The 22,016-nt window shown below is 40.4% G+C and overlaps 1 protein-coding gene across 1 annotated transcript in view; it reads right to left on the bottom strand.

Annotated features, from left to right (window-relative positions):
* sertad2.L (SERTA domain containing 2 L homeolog) overlaps positions 1 to 21,799 on the bottom strand; it is a 68,550-nt gene extending 46,751 nt beyond the window's left edge. Inside the window, exon 1 of the mRNA XM_018262819.2 lies at positions 21,466 to 21,799. The gene's annotated coding sequence lies outside the window, so the exon portion shown is untranslated. The remainder of the gene's footprint in view (positions 1 to 21,465) is intronic.
* Between the last annotated feature and the right edge of the window lie 217 nt (positions 21,800 to 22,016).

Raw genomic sequence — 22,016 nt, 5'->3', positions numbered from 1 at the left:
TTGCTGCCCATAGCAGCAGAAGCTTGAATTGCTGCAACAGATGCAATTACAGTAGCTATAAATTTGCTACTTCTGCTATTGCCGTCTAAGGACAACGCATAAGGTGGCCAAAAATGTAACAATTACCGTCTTTCCTGGAAAAGATCATTCCAGGAAATATTGTTCGTTTCGTTTCAATACACAAGTGTAGAGCTGAATCGTCAGCTATACAGATAGAACTAAAAGTGGCCTTCAAAGGCACCCGATCGACGAGTGACCGATATTGGTCGCCTTGCCACCCGCATACACACACCGGATATCGTACGAAAATTGGTTTTGTACAATATTATTGGTGTGTGTATGGCCACCTTTAATCTTGTACATACTGTAAGCCTATACAAAGGAGGATACACTAGACTGGCTTTTTCAGACCTGAAAATCTTCGGGTGAGCCTGATGACACAAAGTTTAGCTTACCTTAGAGCTAATGAGATATCTCCTGGCAAAAAATACAGTGCTCCAGCACTGAAATCCATTTCTCAAAAGAGCAAACAGATTTTTTATATATTTATATAACATATTGTCAGTTTCCCAGCTGCCCCAGTCATGTGACTTGTGCTTTGATAAACTTCAGTCACTCTTTACTGCAAGTGATATCACACCCTCCCTCCCCCCAGCAGCCTAACAACAGAACAATGGGAAGGAAACCAGATAACAGCTGCCTGGAAGATATAAGAACTGTACTTAGTAAAAATCCATGTCCCACTGTGACACCTTCAGTTACATTGAGTAGCAATGAGAAACAATAGCCTGTCAGAACTCAGAATACAGTTCCATAGTGCAGCACTGGCTCTTTCTGAAAGCACATGACCAGGCAAAATGACCTGAGATGGCGGTGTACACACCAATACAACTAAAAAAATTATACACCTTTTGGGTTAGGAATTACATTTTAAATGGCAACCGAATTTTTTGCAGTGTAAACAGTGTAATTTAGAAATTAAAACTACACCATAAAAATCATGACCGAATCCATTTAAAGAGACCAGTTTTCTGCTTGATGGCAGCAGCCGACAAAAATGACCAGCGCGTTACTAGTCCCAACTTGTGCATGGGTCACAATGAGGTTTACAATGGGTCCCAGAGAGCCCTCAATATAAAATGTCTCTATTTAATAGAAAATAGTAATTCAAATAAGGTACAGAACAGATTCTTAAGATTCACTTTTTGATAACTTTTGGGTTATCTTTTTGGGATTAATTTTGGATTCCTTATAAAAATCAATGGTATTTAAAGGAATGTGCAATTTAGCTCAGTGCAACAGCCCAAGTTTGTTTTGTGTATACCACAGAGTGTAATAAATGCCAAATGAACATAGAAGGAAGCTGGGGCAAATGATGGTCCCTGCATATATTCTGCAGAACAGAAGGTGTAAATGTAAGTCCAAAAGGCTTGGGAACTTTAATGAAATGGTGCAGAATTCCCTCACTCAGAGACAAGTGGTATTATAGCTGGGTCTCTGCATGTGCTGCAAAAGCTCCTTCTAGAGCCGCAGCCAAGTGCAATGCTGCTCCTGCAATGACACGTAATGTTTCTTTTTTTTTTATAAAGCCTGTACAATGCGTGCAGTTGCTGCTTGCTATACTGTGTGCTCTCCCAGTGGAGATCACAAGACACAAGCACATTTCTGTTTTCAACAGTAGAGATACTCAACTACAAATCCCAGCAACCCCTCTAGCAGCAGAACAGCACTCATTAGTAAAATCCAGGTCCCACTGTGACACATTCAATTACATTGAGTAGGAGAAACAACAGCCTGCCAGAAAGCAGTTCCATCCTAAAGGCTGGCTCTTTCTAAAAGTACATGACCTGAGATGGCTGCCTACTCAACAATATAACAACTAAAAAAAAAATACACTTGCTGGTTCAGGAATGACATTTTATATTGTAGAGTGAATTATTTGCAGTGTAAACAGTGTAATTTAGAAATAAAAACGACATCATAAAAATCATGACAGAATCCCTTTAAAAATAAATACTGCCTACCGATCCAATACATTGGTATGTCACAAATACTTTTTGTCTTTATTAAAAGGAATCATGGTGACCAACCTCAACTGTACAGTGACCAACCAAAGTACTCCCTAGGCATTCAGTTTAAAGGGAAAAATAAAAGGAAGATCATTGGTATTTATAAAACTACATCTACTTTCTCCTCAACACGTGTTCAGATCACTCTAGTTTGTGGATAACAAATTTAAACTCAGACACCTACAGTTGCCCACCTCCCCCACCCACCACAATGCTCATAGCAGGCACCAATGTCTTCAGCTGTTCCTTCTTCACCTGTTGTGCACATGATTCCCTAAATATCTGCAAACCAGGAAACACCCATATTAATCATGCAGAGCTGCAGAAATATTAATGACTTACAAGCAAGCTATTTTAATAATACAGAATAGTAAGAAGAGTTTTGTTTTTTAAATGAAGGAGCAGATAAATAAAACTTTTGTGTTTCAGTAGAAAAAAGTCTAGAAATTAACAAAGAAGTCTTATGTTAAAATGCCCTTTCAGGATAACAAAAAAAGACACGTTTCAGTATTAAAGAGGAAAATATATAGTTTAACGAATAGGGTTTATGACCCATTTAAACAGGCTGTTATATATATATATATCGGTCGGGGAAGCCTGTCGGAGGGACCCATTTTATGGCCAATAAGCTGCAGACTTGGTCTTTTGGCAGCTTTTAGCTGTCTGTGAATGGCCACATTTAGGGCAGAGACATTCGGTCCGATTCGGGTGATTAGATGACTGGCGACAAATCTCCTCGTCTTCGGGGCGACTTATCTCCCTGAACTGCCTTCCCCTGCCATCCCGACGGCTAGAATGTAAATCGCCGGCGGGATGGCACTTGGAGCTCTTCTTTTCTGAAGTCGCCCGAAGTTGCCTCACGCGGAAACTTCAGACGACTTTGGAAAACAAAGCGCTCTGAGTGCCATCCTGCCCGCGATTTACATTCTAGCCGGCAGGATGACAGGGGAAGGCAGTTCGGGGAGATTAGTCGCCCTGAAGAAGAGGAGATTTGTCGCAGAACGACTAATCTCCCCGAATCTGACTATGTGTCTCTGCCCTTACTGTCCTTCCCTAGAAGTTAGGGATGCGGTTTAAAATCTATCCAAATGTCAAAACTGATAGGGTCTCAGTTGACCAGCTTTGAGTCAAGCACATTAATTTCTTGTGTGGGTCATTAGTGTTCAGTGTAGCTCAGAAGCAACGCTGAGCACTAATACCCATACAAATCCATATTTCCCGATGCAAATCACATGTGGGAAGAAAATAAGACAATTCTTTTCTGCAATTCCAAGTACAAAGTAAGCTGGTAAATATAATGCATCAATACCACTCGTTACAAAATACAAAGCAATGATATTTTGGTTTTAAATAACAACCGCCTATACAAGGTGAACTTACTGTACATGCATACTTCCCAATAATGCATTGTATCAGGAAATCTGAAGTATAATAATTACAGAACATGTGGTTCTATACATTATAACCAAGAAATGTGTTATACAGATTGCTGTGTAAAGTAAGGACATCATTCTAAACTTCTTATCTCAGTGCCCTGAAAATCATATGTTCTGGTCTCTTGTCAGTCTTGGACAGGAGCTGCTTGTTTTTCAGTTATAATCACCATAGTGCTGTCTAGAAGAAGCAGAGCCATCATGGTAGAAATATGGAGGGTAATTAGGATATCACTGTATCCTAGGGCAATTCTGCCAATACCAGTATATTTTAGGCATGGATACTATTGAGAGAGAGAGAGAGAGAGAGAGAGAGAGAGAGAGAGAGAGAGAGAGAGAGAGAGAGAGAGAGAGAGAGAGAGAGAGAGAGAGAGAGAGAGAGAGAGAGAGAGAGAGAGAGAGTTTGTTTTTTAACGCCACTATTAATTATATGAAAAAATTCACTGCTCATGTTTACATATAGGTATCTATACATGCATAGATAAGATCCAACCCCAGATGTACAGTCATACCACCATTTATTCAGTATACAGAATGATGAATCACTTACATCTAGACAGAGACCATCTCACATTAGGGGCTCTCCATGGCTCCCGTGCTTATCACAATGTCAATGTCCAGGCCTCAGCCATTTAAATAACTACTAGAATGATGCTTTTTGGTTAGATGTGCCCTCAAACTCGACTGTTAATTCATGCACAGATCTGTCATCGACTTGTGACCAAACACTAAACCGCAATTTTATACAACTGATCTAAATACACAACCGTACATTACATTATCTCAGACAGTAGGGGCATGAGATTCCTTATTTGGAAATGCGTTATCCAGAAAGCCCATCTCCCATAGACTCCGTTTTAGTCAAATAATTCAGATTTTTACAATCAATTTCCTTTTTCTCTGTAATAATAACATTACCTTGTACGGACATGGGATCCGTTGTCCGGAAACCCGTTATCCAGAAGGCTCTGAATTATGGAAAGACTTTCTCTCATAGACTCCATTATAATCAAATAATCCAAATTTTTAAAAATGATTTCCTTTTTCTCTGTTATAATAAAACAGTACCTTGTACTTGATCTCATATAAAATATAATTAATCCTTATTGGAAGCAGAATCAGCCTATTGAGTTTATTTAATGTTTACATGATTCTCTAGTAGACTTAAGATATGAAGATCCAAATTACGTAAAGATCTGTTTTCCAACATACCCCAAAAGATCCCTTATTCGGAAAACCCCAGGTCCAGAGCATTCTGGATAGCAGGTCCCATACCTGTAATTACTACCAACTATGATATAATTAACCCTTATCAGAGGTAAAACAATGTTGTTATTTGTCTTATTTAATGTTAAAAAAAAAAATGTATGACTCCAAATTACAGAAAAATCCCCTATCCGGAAAACTCCAGCATTCTGGATAAAAGGTCTCATATCCGTATTCCAAAAGTGTGTTAAAAAAATTAATGTACTGTACAGAGAAAGTGAACAACATCTAATCATTAAGCTGAAAATAATCCAAGATGGGATATTCTACGTATAATGTACATGTGTGCATTATTTTATATACTTGGTCTAATTGAAACAAATGAACAGAAGCTGAGCAGTAATCAGAAAGAGGGTTGTTTTCCCCTTTAATAGAACAGCAGAGAATGACAAACACATGTGTCAGGGAGCGGAGGGAAGGAATTTTTTGTTCTGCCGTTTCACGTCCCTTTAAACTAGCGTATGTGCTCGTATGATAACAGCTGTTTGGGGCCCCACATCCATTGCAAGAAGAGATATTCATATTAAGTGGCCTTTAAAGCAGAGGTACACTGAGAGAACAGAAAATGTAATCGTACTTTAAGTACTGACTTTTTGTCTTTCACTTATTGTGCACAGTACATTGTCTGCTCTCTGGTTTCTGCAATGGTTGAGTTTTTGCCGATTATGGACTTTTACATTAAAGAATTGGATCTTTAGAAACTCCTTTTAAATCCTGAGATTTTTTGGAGAAAAACAGGAATAAAGACTATTCTACAGGAATAGGATCTATTATCCAGAATGCTTAGGACCTGGGTTTTCCAGATTTGAATTTGGATCACCATACCCTAAAAAAAATTATTTACTCTATATATAATACCCTGAAATATTATACAAACCCAATAGGATTGTTTTTCCAGTTATGGATTCATGCAGCTTAGTTACTATCAAGTACAGGTATGGGACCGGTTATCCAAAATGCTCGGGACCTGGGGTTTTCCGGATAAGGGATCTTTCCATAATTAGGATCTTCATGCCCCAAGTATACTAAAAAAAATCATGTAAACATTAAATAAACCCAATAGGTTGGTTTTGCTTCCAATAAGGATTAATTATATATTAGTTGTGATCAGGTACAAGCTACTGTTTTATTATTACAGAGAAAAGGGAAATCACTTTTAAAAATTTGGATTATTTGGATAAAATGGAGTCTATGGGAAACAACTTTCCGTAGTTTGGATCTTCATACCTTAAGTCTATTAGAAAATCGCGCAAACATTAAATAAACTCAATAGGCTGGTTTTGATTCCAATAAGGATTAATTGTATCTTAGTTGGGATCAAGTACAAGCTACTGTTTTATTATTATTAAAGAGAAAAAGGAAATCACTTTTAAAAATTTGGATTATTTGGATAAAATGGAGTCTATGGGAGACAACCTTTCCTTAATTCGGGGTAACGGGTTTCTGGATAACGGATCCTATACCTGTACAAGGTACCGTTTTATTATTACAGAGAATTATAACTTTCCCTAAAAATGGAACTCTAAGGGAGAAGAAGTGACAGTCTGTGGCATCTTACAGCAGCCCCTCTGAATCTACAGATTCTCTTTTAGCTAAATATAAAGCGAACTTGCCAGTGTCTCCCTTATTTTATGGTATGTCATTAGTGAATTCACCCTCGTGAATTGTGTCGAATACCTTTTTAGTGCAACAGATCCATCATCAGCAATGAAACAGTTAATAATTAATAGAGAACAGACAGGGCCCCTTGATTTTTACTGAACCCCAAAGAGGGTGTCCACCCTAAAGCCTATTTTCCATAAACTAAAAGAGAATTAGAGAAAATGAAGCCGTTTGCAGCACCGAGAGATGGCATATTAGCCTTATGGAATAGGTCTGAAGATTGAAGTCAAGTTACTTTTTGCATATCTTCCTGCAGGCAATTAAAACTAGTCAGACCTGCTGTGACAAGTATGCAGTGCATTTTCGGAAAAGAAGGGAGAAAAAAAAAAAGTGTCCTCAACTCAGTGGTTCCGGCTCCCACCCCCCAATGATCTACAGAGTTTACCTCCAGCTATGGGCGTTCCTTCCTATGGTGCAGTTCACTCGGCTAGAGAAAAAGTCTTCAGACGGCAACTGACAGCGGAAAATATTAGGGACGGAGCAGCCAATTCTGCGAATGATCACAGCTCTCTCTTAGGGCTCATAACTGCTACTGATCTACTATGGATTTGAACAATAGCAGTTTTACATTAGAACATGGTTTTGTTAGAGAATTCAGGCCCAAATTAAAAGGCACAATGGAAAGGCAAAGCTTGTCTACAAACCATGCGGAAAGAAACCCACTGAGAATTATTATTATACATATGACAATTACGTATTACGTTAAACTTTTAGCATGTTATGGAATGGCCAATTCTAAGAAACTTTTCAATTGGTCTTCAATATTTATTTTTCACAGTTATTCTGACTCTTTCCAGCTTTCAAATGGTGGTCACTGACCCCCATCTAAAAAAACAAATGCTCTATAAGGCTACACATGTATTGTTACTTTTATTAATCATCTTTCTATTCAGACCCTCTCCTATTCATCTTTCTATTCAGACCCTCTCCTATTCATATTCCCCAGTTGCTAGGGTAATGTGGACCCTAGCAGCTGGATTGCTGAAATTGCAAACTGGAGAGCTGCTGAATAAAAAGCTAAGTAACTCAAAAACCAATAAATTAATAAAAAAATTGCAATTTAGCAATTACAAATTACCTCAGAATAAAACAGTCTAGATCATACTAAAAGTTAATTTAAAGGTGAACAACCCCTTTTAGGTGGCCATTCGAGGTCGTCATACAAGTGCATCACTATTGCACAAACAACCAAAATGATAGAAAGTTTGTGCTTTGCACAAACAATTATGAGCAACAGAAAGGGCTGAGCGGTCAGAAAGCATAGGTGATTGGATCATATATGGCCTCCTTTAGTTCAGCTCAGTAACTATGAGCCAAATACAGGTATGGGATCCATAATCCAGAAAGCTGCAAATTACGGAAAGGCTGTCTCCCATAGACTCCATTTTATACAAATAATCCAAATTTTTAAAAATTACCTTTATCTCTGTAATAATAAAACAGTAGCTTGTACTTGATCCAAGATAAGATATAATTAATCCTTATTGGAAGTCAACCCAGCCTTTTGGGTTTATTTCATTATTTTCTAGTAGACTTAAAGGAGAAAGAAAGCTACCGAAGCAGTTTATTGCCAATAGATTAGCCACAATAGTGCAAGATATAATGCTATATTTATTCTGCAGAATGCTTTACCATACCAGAGTAAACTACTCTAGAAGCTCTCTCTGTTTTTTAGGATAGCAGCTGCCAGATTAGCTTGTTGTGACATCACTTCCTTCCTGAGTCTCTCCCTGCTCACACATAGCTCTGGGCTCAGATTACAGCAGGGAGGGGGGAAAGGGAGGGGGGAGAGGAGTAAACTGAGCATGCTCAAGCCCTAGTCCTGGAGGTTTATGCTGAAAACAGGAAGTCTGATACAGAAGCCCATGTGTACACAATAGAAGGAAAGAAATGCTGTGTTTATTTTGACAGAGGACTCAGAGCAACATTACTTTGAGGGTTTACTGGTGTATTTATATACAGTAGACCTTTCTGATAAAGATTAATTTCAGCCTTTCCTTCACCTTAAAGTATGAAGATTCAAATTACGGAAAGATCCATTATCCAGAAAACCCCATTATTACATCCATTATTGCTATTTTACCTCTTACCAGTTTAACTTATGGCACAGCAGTGCTGCTTTGGGAACTTTTTCTAATGTACAATTTTCCAATGACAAATTATAGAGGCTCATTGAAGATTGCTTTTGCTTTTCGGCAAGAATAACCTTTAATAAAACCTGCGTGACTTTCGCAAGGTTTGATGCTGAAAAAGCTCTGCAATCTTCTTAAGTTTCCCTGAATGGGTTTTTTCAACAAAGAAAAACTTCGAGGAGCTTTTAGGTGCCAAAGTTTCTCTTACTTAGAAAAGCCCATTTGGGGAACTTACGAAGACTGCTGAGCTTTCTCGGCACAAAATGTCAAGTTAGGAATCTCACGCAGAGTTTCATTAAAGATCGCTTGTGCTGAACACCACAACAAAGCGATCTTAAAATGGGCCCCATTGTGTACTCTGGCTTTACAAAAATCAAAAATTTCGACACATAAATTAGAAAATTCAAATTAAGTCACAAGCAGGCCCGGATTTGTGGGAAGGCCACCTAGGCCCGGGCCTAGGGCAGCAGGATTTTAGGGGGGCGGCATGCTGCCCAACCACACCCACATTGGTTCAAAAACACTGGGGATGCACAGGAGATACAAACTCCATGAAAATTTGCACGAATAAAGGGGAGGGGACAGGGGCGACAAATGGCAGTGGGCCTAGGGGCGTCCGCTATGTAAATCCGGCCCTGGTCACAAGTAACTATCACATGTAAAGTAGGCCTTTTTATGGGAATGATTGGAAGCCATAGGCTATATGCTAAATTTGCCCAGTGTTAGTAAATGAGCCCACGTATTTCCTGATTAGAAATGGCTACAGGCCTGTTTATGGGGGGATCCAATTCACTGGGCTCCACATAAAGTGGGCATCCTCTGTAAAGCAGTAGCCATGAGACTTATAGCATGTGGGAAAGGCCTTGCTAATTCTGCACCTTATATGAGCGTGCACTGATAGGCACAGGATCAGCTTGACAGCGAACACACACACAAGGAGCAGAAGACAGTGGATCTTCTTTTTCTCTGGGAAACAACCCATGTGCCATTAGGAGTTTTTAGAATTATGGTAGTTTAATGGCAACTGAACACCTAAAACAGATGCATTTATCAAATGGTATTACACAGTGGGGGTAATTTATAAACACTGGGCAAATTTGCACCTGGGCAGTAACCCATAGCAACCAGAGTTTTGCTTTCAGTGTTCAGCCAGCAGCTGGCTAAAAAAACTGATCCCTGATTGGTTGCTATGGGTTACTGCCCAGGTACAAATTTGTTTAGGAAAGCTATTTGATTCTTAATCTAGTTGCAAACATGGCATTTTGGCTATTTTTAAATGTATACCGTCATGGGAAAAACATGGTTTGTTTTTTTTCCCCAAAAACGCATTGGTTAACAGTGCTGCTCCAGCAGCCTCCAGAACTGAAATCCATTTTTCAAAGGAGCAAACAGATTTTTTTTACAATTAATTCTGAAATCTAATTTAGGAGTAGACATATTGTCAGTTTTCCAGGTGTCCTCAGTCATGCAACTTGTGCTCTGATAAACTTCAGTCACTCTTTACTGCTGCATTGCAATTTGGAGTGATATGAAAACAACCCCCCCCCAACAGCCCATCAGCAGAACAATGGGAAAGTAACCAAATAACAGTAGCCTGGTAGATTTAGTAAGAATTGTACTCAATAGTAAAAATCCATGTCCCACTGTGACTCAGTTACATTGAGTAGGAGAAAGAATATCCTGCCTGAAAGAAAATCCATCATCATTCTGAAAACACATGACCAGGCAAAATGACCTGAGATGGCTGCCTACACACCAATATTACAACTAAAAAAAAATATACACTTTTTGTTAGGAATTACATTTTACATGGCAGAATGAATTATTTGCAGTGTAAAAACAGTGCAATTTATAAATTAAAACTACACCATAAAAATCATGACAGAATCCCTTTAAAGAGACCACTGTTTTCTGCTTGGTGGCAGTAGCCGACAAAAATGGCCAGTGCGTTACTAGTCCCAACTTGTGCATGGGTCACAATGAAGTTTAAAATGGGTCCCAGAGAGCCCTCAATATAAAATGTCTCTATTTAATAGAAAATAGTAATTCAAATTAGGCACAGAACAGATTCTAAAGATTCAATTTATTTTGGTTTCCTTACAAAAAAATCAATGCTATTTAAAGAATGTGCAATTTAGCTCAATACAACAGCCCAAGTTTGTTTTGTGTATACCACAGAGTATATGTTATAAATGCCAAATGAACATAGAAGGGAGCTGGGGCAAAGGATGGTCCCTGAGAACAGAAGGTGTAAATGTAAGTCCAAAAGGCTTGGGAACTGTAATGAATGGTGCAGAGTTCCCTCACTCAGAGACAAGTGGTATTATAGCTGGGTCTCTGCATGTGCTGCAAAAGCTCCTTCTAGAGCCGCAGCCAAGTGCAATGCTGCTCCTGCAATGACACGTAATGTTTCTTTTTATAAAGCCTGTACAATGCGTGCAGTTGCTGCTTGCTACACTGTGGACTCTCCCTATGGAGATCACAAGACACAAGCACATGTCTGAGACTGTGGCCAACAGTAGAGGTTCTCCACCTAGGGCTCAGCAAGTGTTACTCAACTACAAATCCCAGCAACCCCTCTAGCAGCAACTGCTTAAAGGGGTTGTTCACATTTGAGTTAACTTTTAGTATGATGTAGAGAGTGATATTCTGAGACAATTTGCAATTGGTTTTTATTTTTAATTAGTTGTAGTTTTTGAGTTATTTAGTTTTTTATTCAGCAGCTCTTCAGTTTGCAATTTCAGCATTGTGGTTGCTAGGGTCAAAATTACCTTAGTAACCATGCACTGAGTTGAATAAGAGACTGGAATATGAATAGGAGAGGGACTGAATAGAAAGATGAGTAATAAAAAGTAGCAATAACAATACATTTGTAGCTTTACAGAGCATTTTTTTAAGACAGGGTCAGTGACACCCCCCCATTTGAAAGCTGGAAAGTGTCAGGAAAAGAAAGCAAATAATTCAAAAAAACTACAGATTAAAAAATGAAGGCCAACTGAAAAGTTGCTTAGAATTGGCAATTCTAAAACATACTAAAAGTTCATTTAAAGGAGGACCACCCCTTTAAATATCTCTGTGGCTATGGCAAGTAGACATGTGCTCATAGACTTGTCTGGTGTAGTTGAACTACAACACCTTGTGTCTATGAATAACGATAACTTTCATTAACCAGTTATGCTCAATAAAGCAATCAGATTTCTGGTGTTTGTTTTTTAAAACAAAAAAAAGCAAACAATAAAAGTCCTTAAGCTTTAACCCTTGGAGTGCCACATCAGTGCATTGCTCTCCTGTCTCTAATTATATGATATATTAGTGCACCAAGATGCTGATGCCGTATGCAGAATTCTACAGAGCTTTGGGTCCCTCAGAGGGTTGTATTTGGCATGCAGACCCCCAGTATATATATATATATATATATATATATCACTTGGAATTGTCCTTGCCTGGCAGAAATGGGTCATAAAGGGACAAAGGCAGTGCCTGGCTATCAGAATTATCCGTATCAAGACACAACTATTAAAGGAGAACTAAAGCTTAATTAACTAAAGAAGTAGCTAGAAATGTTTTACATTACATTTTTGGGGCCCTCCGACAGGCTTCCCCGATCGATATCTGCCCGTAAGTCTGCCAGATCGGGCAGGGGTAAACAGCCTGTCGGATCACAGACCGCATCTGTTCATTGATGCTGTCCCGCGATCTGACCACCTGTATGCCATATATTATGATCTGATTGTAGGGCTCTAGGGCCCGATATCGCCCACCTCAATGTGGGCATATAGGGTAGAGATCCGCTCTTTTTTGGCCAAATCACCAAAAGAGTGGATCTCTATGTGTATGGCCACCTTTAGCATTCAGCTCAGTTTCAAAAGCAACAGTTATGGCCCATGTGCCCCCCCCAGTCACTGATTGGTTACTGCCTGGGAACCAATCAGTGGAGACCAAGAAAGCTGCAAAGCAGGAAATAATGTTCTTACTATTATTTTAGACACCCTATATTAGAAACATTTTTTATTTTGCACAGCCTATTTACCCAGTTTTTATTTTTATACTGAACTGTTCCTTTAAAGGGAAAGTCACTCATTAGCATAGCAATTATTTAAAAATTTAACATTTTAGCAATATCTCAACGACACCGTATGAAATCCACAGAGGAAAGTTCCACTGAAATGCCGAGCGCTAGCTGTTGGCTTAGGGCAGGTCCCACACACTATGTATACAGCAGGGAATTCAGTCTGCATTTAAATGGACCTTGCCCTCTTGTGCTTGCTTTGGATTATGAGGGCAGTGCTTGATCTTTGGACTTCATAATCAGCCAGTCTTCTCTCCTATCCCTCTGCTATTTTTTCATTGCCAAGAACTGTTGCAGTTGGAGCCATCGCCACTTGTGCTCAGCACACAGAATAGAGCGCTGTGACAGAGGGGAGAGAAATCACTGCAGCCATTATTTATGTGCCTCGCAGGGTCACCATGCATGTTCAGCACATCATTAGCTGGAGGAGATAAGCACAGCCTTAGCAAAGTGCCATCTGAATGCTGCTCTGCACACACGGCTTTCTGCTCCCATACCCTTGTAAATGGAGGAGGTGTAAACCTTTACAATCCCATGTAATGCCTGGAAGACACCTTTAGTGCGAATTACTTCAGAGGAAAGGTGTCATGGTGAAGCCCACGCATGATTTCCGAAATTCAGATGTAAAAAGCAGAAAGATACTTGAAAATCTAGCTCAAAATCTGGAGGGTTATTTTAGTTTGGGTTTATCTTGACCCCCACACCCAGCTTTGCAATGGAAGAATCTAGCATACTAGCTAGAGATGCACCAAATCCACTATTTTGGATTTGGCAGATCCCCCGAATCCTTCATGAAAGATTTGGTCAAATACCGAACCCGAAATCTAATTTGTATATGCAAATCAGCAAGGGAGATGTAAAGAGAGAACTGCGCACCTGGTGCGCGGTTGAAAATCTTTTGGCCTATCCTTGTTTTGTGATGAAAAGTTACAATTTTTAGGATTCAGATTCGGTTCGTCCAGGCACAAGAATCCAGCCGAATCCTGCTGAAAAAGGCCGAATCCTGGCCAAATACCGAAGCAAATCCTGGATTTGGTGCGTCGCTAATACTAGCCGATGATAGTGATAATCAGCAAATGCAATAAACCTAAAAAGCGACTGTCTGAAAAATAGACAATTCAAATTCTAAGATTTTGTTATGGGCCACTGTATGAGTCCTTTTTGAATTTTTAAACTTTGTTTCTACAGCTTTCAGGTTTTGACTTTAAGGGTTAGAATGTAAATCTCTGGGTTGGCACTAGGAGCGATTCGTTTACCGAAGACGTCCGAAGTTTCCACGTGAGGCACCGATTGCCATCCTGCCGGCGATTTACATTCTAGCCGGCGGGAGGCAGTTTGGGGAGATTAGTGGCCCCCCTGAAGAAGAGGAGATTTGTCTCCAGGCGACTAATCTCCCTGAATACTAGCGTGTGCCCTGACCCTAAAATGAAATGTGGTTGGTAAGGTCTGTACAACCAGCAGTCAGTCGGTGACTGGAATGGAATATTTGCAGGATAGGAGGGGGTTTAAATAAAGGAAAATGTAGATGATTTATTTCAGGCTGGTTGCTAGGCCAGATACCAGTATATTTTACAGTTAAATAGAAACTACTGTCTGTGATTTGGTTAGAGCAACTAGAGGGCTACATCACTGAATCTCCCTAAAATTACTGCATATCTGCCCTGCCCTAAACTGGGCCCAGGAATTTCATTACAAACTCATCTGCTCTTCGAGAAACTGAATTTAGTTCGCTCTCCCAAAGGTACAGTCACTACACTGGCATATTCTACATTTCAGTGGCAAATACAGTAGCATAGCTTACTGAAAGTGTGCAACTACATTTAGGACTTTCTAAATACATTTTTTGGAAGCTACTAGGAGTAGGCTGCATAAGTGACATTCTCCCAACTTCTAAGTACAGGTATGGGACCTGTTATCCAGAATGCACATGACCTGTGGTTTTCTAGATAATGGATCTTTCTGTAATTTGGATCTTCATCCCACAAGTCTACTAGAATATCATGTAAACATTAGATCAGGGGTCCCCAACCTTTTTCACCCGTGAGCAACATTCAGATGTAAAAAAAAAGAGCTGGGGAGCAACACAAGCATGAAACATGTTCCTGGGGTGCCAAATAAGGGCTGTGATTGGCTATTTGGTAGCACCTATGTGGACTGGTAGCTTACTGGAGGCTCTGTTTGGCAGCATATCTGGTTTTTATGCAACCGAAACTTGCCTCCAATCCTAGTTTTCAAAAATAATCCCCTGCTTTGAGGCCACTGGGAGCAACATCCAAGGGTTTGGGGAACAACATGTTGCTCACAAGGAATCATTGCATTAAATAAACCCAATAGGCTGGTTTTGTTCCAATAAGGATGAATTATATCTTAGTTTGGATCCAGTACAGGGTACGGTTTTATTATTAAAGAGAAAAAGGAAATAATTTTTAAAAAAATGTGATTATTTTGATAAAATGGAGTCTATGGGAGATGGCCTCTCTGTAATTCAGAGCTTTTTTGATAAAGGGTTTCCTGATAACGGATCCCATACCTGTACCACAAGCATGTATCCTTGTTATATAGAGGGGAAACAGGCCACCTCCTTCTAGCAATAGGTAATTAAATAGACCAATACCAGCATTTAACTGTACTGGCTTTCAGAGCTGACATTCCAACTGAGTAACCGTCTAGAACATTATTACTTGCAAATGCATAGTCAAAGCAGCATGTAAGCCAGCTGCTCTGCATATTTACTGAAGTGCAGCCGATTGCAATGTCTCTGTAATCAGAATATTCAGCAAGCAAAGCTCTCATGTCCCTGTTATTCTATGTCCTTATAACAAACTTCCTGAAGCTGCATTACAAACCAATGAAATATCTTGCCCTAAAGCATTTCTGGGGCTAAAAGATATTTCTCTGTACTGCGAGCAGATACAGCATATAAAGCAGATACACACAAACCAATGTAATATCTTGTCCTTAAGCATTTCTGGGGCTAAAAAGATATTTCTCTGTACTGTGAGCAGATAAAGCATATAGGCAAAGACATGTATGAACTGAAGTAAGGCTACAATAACACAACGGAAACGTGAGCAGTTAATACATAACTCCAGCTCAGCAAGTACACCCAAAACCTTTCCCCCCAATTTAGCGAGTGCCCGTGTGTAAATTAAAGCAACAATTCAAAGGTTAGGATTTTTTTTTAATTGTAAAAGTAGCTGAAGATAAAAACCTATCGTCGTATAGGTGATTGTCAGCAAATATACAATGCACAAGGAATTTACAAACTGTATGGACATAAAATCCTGGCATCACTATCTATTGGCAGGAAACAGCAGGGCAATGTGCTTTACCTTCTACAGCCAGGAAAGCATCCTGCCACATATGCAATAATCTGCTTGTAACTCAGTTTATAAGCAGACATATAAGCAGACATATGCTATAAACCTGTCTGGAACATCTGCAGCGGGGCCTTGTTTGCCAGTCCTCTGTCGCCACAGTCTCTGCCAACGAATCTCTATACAATGGTCACGCTGCCATATCACAGAACTTACTTCACCCATGAAAGCCAATTAGCTGGCACACGGCTTTCTTGCTGGACACCATGGGTAGCCCAAGAGGCTCTTATGCAATTCCAGCTAGTGCTGAACTACACCTAAAAGCAAACTCCAAAATCTCTAATGCATTAAAAATAAACTGAGCCTACTGGGGAGGCAATTATTTTGTAGTCCTGCTTTTCTACGTCTTCATGCCAAGGAATTCAGCAGTGCAAATGAATACTGCTGTAAAATAAATAAAAAAATAAAAAAAACGGCTTGTTCTTAAATATAAAAGGACTGGCGATATTTATGATAGGTTAGACACTGTTCAAGTTAATGTAAAATATGTATCTTAGCATTCCTGTCCTTTTAAAGGAATTGTTCAGCGTAAAAATAAAAACTGGGTAAATAGATAGGCTGTGCAAAATAAAAAAAAATTCTAATATAGTTAGACAAAAATGTAATGTATAAAGGCTAGAGTGACTGGATGTGCAACATAAAAGAACACTACTTCTTGCTTTTCAGCTCTCTTGCTTTCCAGTGATTGGTTACCAGGCAGTAACCAATCAGTGACTCGAGGGAGGGTCACATGGGTCATAACTGTTGCTTTTGAAACTGACCTGCATGCAGAAGATCAGTTGTAAACTCACTGAACAGTTATGTCCCATGTGGGCCCCCTTAAAGTGGCTGACTAACTCAGAGTTAGAGAGCTGAAAAGCAGGAAGTAGTGTTCTGTTATGTTAGACATCCAGTCACTCCAGCCTTTATACATTACAGTTAAGGATGCACTGAATCCAGGATTCGGATTCAGCCCAATACTTCAGCCGAATCCAAATTTGCATATGTAAATTAAGGGGTGGGGAGGGAAATTTCATGACTTTTTTTACAAGGAAGTAAAAAATGTTTTCCCCTTCTCACCCTAATTTGTATATGCAAATTAGGATTCGGTTCGGTATTCGGCCTGAATCTTTCGTAAAGGATTCGGGGGTTCAGTCAAATCCAAAATAGTGGATTTGGTGCATCCCTAATTACAGTTTTGTCTAACTAACTATATTAGAAACAGATTTTATTTTGCACAGCCTATTTACCCAGTTTTTATTTTTACACTGAACTGTTTATTTAACAGGGTAAGACCTTATAGGTTGCAATTATTTCCTCCATAAAAAAAAAACAACAACAATCGCGAACTACCGAATTCTCTCAGAGAAGTCTTTACTATCCTTTCTATCAGCACACAAAGAGGGAATAGAAAAACAACCTCACTTTCTGGTGAGAAATCAGAGAAGCCCTGCAGTGAAGGGGTCTCCACCAGGCAGCTGCTGAGCTGAGGTACTTGTGTTAGTGACACATGCATGGGCGTACCAAGCTTTAGAGCAAGAGTCTGGCACCACACTTTGCCCATTAATGCCTTCTCTTAGCTTTGCACTGTCTGCCAGATATAGCCCAGGGCCAATCAGTCAAATACAACTACAGCAGGTCTACTTTCAGATTAACACTTTAAGCCCAGCTGCATATGTTGCTGCAGAACTTTCTAGCAGCAGTAGAGCATGCCGATACTTATATCACACTTTTATCCATAAACGTTTATGTTACTGAGCCTGTTTCATTTGTTGCATCCTCAACTGATATTTGATCAAGTCAGATATCGATTGGAAAGCTTGGAACATCCCAGAGGGCATGGAATACGAGGGCAGTAGATGCAGTCTTCTCCCACCGGGTCCCAGAGGACCCCTACGCGGCAGGCAGTCCAGCATTTGGATCATAATTAGGGATGACTGAATTTTTTCACCAAGTTTTGCCGCGGAAATGACGCCCATAGACTCCAATGGTAGAAAAAAAAAATGGTCGCCCCTTAGACTTTAATGAATTTTTGCCGGCGGAAAGGAGTCAAATTTCGCCCATCCCTAATCAAAGATTTGGCCCAGATGTATTAATTTGGACGACCTTGTCAAACGAGCAGACATGAGAGCAGCTGTAGGTGAGCGATACTCTTCTTCCATCATAAGAAACACGGACACTACACAGAGAATACGATCAACTTCTCTCACCTTGACTCATGACTCACTGATCTGTCAAAAGCCTCCGAGTTCGGACTTTTACAAAAAACAAAAAAAAAAAAACAGATATGGGGTAATTTAGGAAACGTTTTCAACAAATAAGAACAGAGCGTTGCCTTTAGACAGGTTCGACCTAATGCAAACTTTGTTACTGTTATTGCTAGGGATGCACCGAATCCACTATTTTGGATTCGGCCGAACCCCCGAATCCTTTGTGAAAGATTCGTCCGAATACGGAACTCTAATTTGCATATGCAAATTAGGGGTGGGAAGGGGAAACATTTTTTACTTCCTTGTTTTGTGACAAAAAGTTACACAATTTCCCTCGCCACCTCTAATTTGCACATGCAATTAGGATTCGGTTCGGCCAGGCAGAAGGATTCGGCCGAATCCAGAACTGAATCCTGGATTCGGTGCATCCTTAGTTATTGCAAACCCCATATACTGGTAACACAGCTCCTGTGTAGCATCCACGCACAATAAAAAAGGTCTACAGAAAGCGTTGCATTAATTATTTGATTAATAACAGTTCAACCACATCATCGGGCGGTGTTTTGCTACTAGATTTCAAAAAAGGAGTAAATGCCAGTGCTGAATGGAAAAAGCAGGTGTCTGTTTGCATATTATGCACATGGATCCCACAAATATTTTTTTATAAGTCAAAGAATGTTTCCAATATTACAACAGCAGTCTAAATGATATCAAGCAACACTATTACTTTGAAAAGCTATATCGTTCTTCAAAGGTCTTGCATTTGGTCAGGCCCCCTTTTTCCCAGTACAATGTTACAGATATATAAAAACATACGATCAGGCTCCCTTCTGCCAATAAAAATGAATTATAAATGAAAACACTGTCATAGCAATCAATCTGCTATAAGTCAGGAGTCATCAGGTCAGCATATAAACAACACCACCCCCCAAAACCTCTCTTAATTAGCCTTTGGACTGAGGTGTTTCAGACCCCCCCCCCCCAATAGGCCAGCACACGGTTAAGAAATCTATATTCTAATAAGACAAACTGCACAGTAGTATACTGCCTCTAACCTAGAGGTGACTGGTTATTGCAGTGTGCTTATGAAAAATTCAGAGAGCAGAGGAGCCCTGGTTCCTGTGCAACCATGCACAATTATATATGATGGGAGTTCAGTGTTAGAGGGAAAGTGCATTATTCTTTCAATAACTTAAAATCTCAGGCTGCTGGATCATATCCTATGAAGAAGATTGTGCAGCTTCAAAAGTATCTTCATTTCTTCGTTCATCTTTTATAAGGTATCAGCATGCACAAATCCCCTTCGCTTGTGAGGATCTACATGAATGCAGAATCCGCCATCCTTAGCTCTCTACTAGCCCAAACTCTTTTCAAGTCTACCCGTCAACTCACAGTAGCAGCCAATAAAAGAGTCCCCCCTCTCGGTGCCTGTGGGTCAGGCGAGGTGGGGGGGGGGGGGGAGGAGGTCATTTGGGTAGAGACAATTGAATACAGCAGCTGTACTCCTCTATGAGGCTGCATTCAGGCGCAATAAAGGACTGGATACTAAGGATCATAAATTCAGATGCCACTCTTTTATAGAAACAGATTCGAAATGCGTCAGGCGCTAGTAGCTGATGGATGTAAAATGGAAACAGACAAATGTAAACAGAAAAAAACACAATCAGTCCACTGAATGAATATATATATATATATATATATATATATATATATATATATATATATATATATATATATATATATATATATATATATATATAGATAGATAGATAGATAGATAGATATATTTATTTATTAACTGCCAACTAGTCAAAGGACATAAATAACTTTACCTTTAGGTCAGTTACAATAAAAAATACCAAATTAGAATTAGAATGAAATAAAACCGAGATAATGGCATGATATAATAATAATGTATGCTTTTAACCTCTTTGCTGCCAGGAAGGCCTATATCCCACTGCAAGTCCATCTGGTGCAAAGCAGGTTAAACACAGAATAGCAGCAGCTCATCAGCTCGTATGCCAAAATAACAACAATGATAATAATAAGAATTCCAGCAATATCATGCGACAGCTGCAAAAACATAAATGTTCAATACACACAGATAAAATAAATGAAAAAAAAAATAAAATAAAAAGTTGACTCATGTAGCATCAGCATCTTGTGTTTGGCAAAGACCTATGAAAGGGTAAATGGGCTGCAGTAACGGTGCCAAGCCAAGACTACACGACTACTCTCTGGAGACAAAGGTCCAGGAAAACATTGTTGATTCCTGACCATCTGTCTCTCCAGCGACAGATACCTACTCCCTGCATCTCCCAACATGTGCTAGGGCTCCAGTCAGTATGGGCTTTCCTTCCATTTACTGCTCGGGGTGAGGGAATTTCCTCTGCGTGGGAGGCAGCAGAATGGGTCCAAACGCTCAGACTTCAGGTAACACACTAGAGCGCTCATGGACAAGGACATTTAAGGCTTTAGAAGCCCTTTGCGGGGTGGCTGGGCTATCGAGTGACTGGCAGCAGAAAAGCCTTGCGGACATAGAGAATAAGAACAGCAAACACTTGAATGGGAGGATGAATCTTAAATAAGATGGATTTCTATACTTTACACCCTTCCTGGGAGCCTATACGGGTTTATAGGAGCCAACTACACACACAAAGTTATAGATAAGAAACTTTCACATTCCATCTGCCTGAAAAAGAGAAAGCAACGACTAGACTAGACTAGACATCAGCGCCCGTCACAGAGGCTTAATCCTGCAGGAACGATTTGTGGGCAACTCGGGGTGCCCCTTTGGCATATGTGTGGGAGCCCCTAAGAGGCATGGGCATGCAGGCAGCGGCTTGTGTTGAGTACAAAGACTGTCACTTGAAGCAAACCCAGTGACAAACCCTTGTTGTTGTTTAAATCCCCCACGCACACGACAGACCTGCTGACACTCACGTCTAACAGCACAAGTGGCACCAGATGAACTACAAATCCCAGCATCCTGACACTGCCATGAAGAGCCCAGGAAGAGAGTGTCAGGCTAATATGGCAACACTTGAAAGTTCCCTGAACAAGCAGCTTGTCTATAATAAAGCCCTGGGTCCCAGTGCAAATAGCAGGCAGTTCCCTGGTGCCAGGGCATGGACTAGAGGAACTTTCCCTCTCCTGCAGTGACAGCCCAGGGACCAGTCAGCCTGCCATTCATCTCAAGAAGACTTTGTATCCGGACACACGAGGAAACACACACAAGACAAGAGAGAGAGAAAAAAAAAAAACTTACCCCATGCACTTACACCTGAGGTCTAACGCATCCCCCTCCCCCTAGTGTAGCAGCAGCAGCTCCATATGTCGGTCCGGCTGCTGCGATTAAGCCAATGCCTGTGCCTGGCCGGGAAGGAGAAGCATTATACAATGAAGGAGGTGGGGAGAGAGAAGAGAAAAAAAATCCCCACTGTGAGGCTGCCTGTGCTCCCAGCACTTGCCATGAAATCAAATGACGTGACGAGAAGCTCTCGCAAGCTCCTAGCCCTGTAGCTCAACGTCAAAGCTCCGCCCCTGTCCATGGCAGCGCTTTCCTCCCTCCCTCTTTCCTTCAGTGCTTTCTCCCTTCCCCCTCTCCTCCCCCTTCCTGCTCTCTCTCTCTCTCTCTCATAGACAGCGCTGGAGGGTCCGAGCAGCTGCTCACGGCACGCACCAAGTGTCTACAGTGTGGCAGGGGGATCATTTGTACAGGGCCACCAGTCTCTCAAGTACTCCTAGGGGGAGGATTGTGTGACCATTGTTAGATAGTTTACTCTACATACACCCTGGATGTGAAGTGAAACTAGGGAT

Source organism: Xenopus laevis, chromosome 5L (assembly GCF_017654675.1).
Source record: "Xenopus laevis strain J_2021 chromosome 5L, Xenopus_laevis_v10.1, whole genome shotgun sequence".
Classification (NCBI taxonomy): domain Eukaryota; kingdom Metazoa; phylum Chordata; class Amphibia; order Anura; family Pipidae; genus Xenopus; species Xenopus laevis.
The sequence above is the reverse complement of the archived record's forward strand: the minus strand, read 5'-3'. Positions and strand labels throughout refer to the sequence as shown.